The following is a 2626-nucleotide window of genomic DNA, read 5'->3' as shown; positions in this document are numbered from 1 at the left end:
AATTATCAGACTGATTAACAGTATTTCTATTTAGTTCAATCTTACTAATTATTTAAAGAACCAGTGTGTGTTGGCTTTATTTAGGATTTTTATATTGGTGTAAGCTCAACACACTGACCATAAATACTTTAACAGTGTTTAGAATTTATAATTTTTATGTAGTATGGTAAGTGCTTGTATTTGTCCCATGGTGAGGGATTTAGAACTACAGCAAGACGGATCGCCTCCTGGGCGCTTTAGACTCTAGACAGTAAATCATTCAGTGGAAAATCAAAAATATACCGGAAACGTTCAATAATTTTATGTAGCTTAAGACATGCATTTCTATTATATTTGTGGTATATAAATGTTACAATAATGAAATGAGCCCAAGGAGTCTCTAAACTGGGATAGAAATTCAAAACTACCAAATCCCACTGGCAATTTCCCAGTCAGACGAGTGATTCCAACCTTGCGACGACATCTCAGCTTCATCCTCCTCCACCTGCAACCTCGCTTCACTTTCATCTTTCCTCTCGTCACTCCTGATCCCCTGTTATTGTCATTTATCCAAGCTCTCTGCAGCTTCCTTGTGAAGGGCTGCCACTATTTCCCATTGACGGCAGAGAATCGGCCCAATTTGCTGCCCTTGACTCTGCTGCTTCCCTGCCAGTCACATGAACAACAGTCATTACTGGGGTTTGATCTGCAGTCAAGCCAGCAGCTGCAACCACTTCTCACTGCCTCCTCATCACATCACATCACATCTGCTTTCTTCTGCATTCCAGCCCTGACTGACTGACTGCACAGTGATGACATCACTGGGGGGAAGGAGCCATTGACATCACACTGAGAAGACCACTTCTGTCTGATTGACCTCATCCATCCCAAACTACACCACAGACAACTTAATGATTGTATTTGTGAACAGACCTACTTCAGAAAAACCAATTTATGATACATGATGCTGTAGATGTAGATATTATTTTGAATTTGTCATTTCATATACTCGATTGTGAAATGCAGCCAAGACACTGGACTCACCAGGTTCATCTGAACTGACGGCAGTGAATCCAAGGATCCAGGTTTAAACTGCTCTGGAATTCATGCGTAGTTGATGGTGAAAGTGCATCTATCAGCTTTCCAGATGGACAGAATGGATTGAACTCCAATGCAGTGACACACTGAAGGGCAACTGTAAACATATTTTAATTGAAGAAAATCGCTTTTTGTCTTTTGTTGGGCAGCAGAAATCAAATCCAGTGGGAATCACTGTGACAGAAGGATTAGAATCTTCTTGACTCTCATTCACGATGAGCTCCCTTCACCTCCTCACTGTTGCACTGTCCTCACCTCTTGCATCTGCTTCAGAAATTACACAAGACAACACTTGCTATTCATCTTCTAGAAAGACGCATTCAATATCCACACCTTGGTTCACCTGTCATCAGATGAGTTCCTGCAGAACCACTGCAGAAGAGTCATCGTATAAAATAACTTTAATTATCGTTACATTTTTAATATTACGTCGTGTGTGTTGTTTTTTTTAAACGAAATCCAACAACGATGTGGCGCCTCTTTGATTCTCCCCTGCAGCACGGAGCTGCTGTAATAATGTTCAGATTATCATATGTTCAACCCCAGGAGATAAAGGAGAAATCCCTTCCTGCTCACACAGTCTCAGCGGCTCCATCTCCCTTTATGAACATGTCAAGAAATCTGGAACAGGGGGCAGCCTTTATAATCCTTGTCTTAATCCCTAATGTGGCCAATCTCCTAATCTGACAGGACTTCACAGCAGCCTCGCCGACCTTCTGATAGCTCCCCGATGACCTTCTGCAACTGTGTGATTCAAGTTCAGGTGACATCTTAATGCTGCTTTTCAACACCTCTATTAATGTATGAATGAACCCAGTCACTAGTGTGAGGTGCAGTTCTTCCACCAGAGTCGCTCTGTGGGCCTGGAATCCACTCACTGCTGATTGCTTATTTCATAAGGAGCCACATTAGGTTTTTTGTTTTTTTTCCACATTGTGAATATTATTCCTGGACTCCACACAGAACCACAGAAGAAATGACAATAATCAAAAATGGAAAATAATCACAGAAATTCCCACAATAATAATTAGTTAAAAAAAAAAAAAAACAACAAAACATAAACAGAAAAATAAAATGCATAAATAACTCTGGCTACTGTCAGTCCTGCAGCCCCCCCCAGGTTCTGACAGGTGAAGCTATGCCCCCCCTCCCTCCCCCTCCCAGGATGAGCATCCACTGCTCTATCTGCTGGCTGGACACCACATACACACACACACACACACACACACACACACACACACACACACAGGAGAACTTTCAAGCACGGCTGCTCACACCACACACTGTGTGTGTGTGTGTGTGTGTGTGTGTGTGTGTGAGGAGTCAGAGATGTGGAAAAACAAAAGGCAGCCGCAGAAATTTGCATGGTGCTCAATTATACATTAGCGAACATCACTTGGCAATCTGTTCATATCAGTTTAATTGGATTTTAATACTGCCTGTGATCTTGTTTCCTAATTAACAGCAGCGGCTGGCAATAAAGCCGGAGCAGCACCAGCTACACCTTTGATCCGCCCATATGGACCCGCTCGCAGCTCATTGGCCGAGG

The sequence above is a fragment of the Nelusetta ayraudi genome, unplaced genomic scaffold (genome assembly GCF_046127955.1).
Source record: "Nelusetta ayraudi isolate G7.1 ecotype Tasmania unplaced genomic scaffold, CSIRO-AGI_Nayr_v1 ptg000021l, whole genome shotgun sequence".
NCBI classification, from domain to species: domain Eukaryota; kingdom Metazoa; phylum Chordata; class Actinopteri; order Tetraodontiformes; family Monacanthidae; genus Nelusetta; species Nelusetta ayraudi.
Note: the sequence above shows the minus strand (reverse complement) of the source record.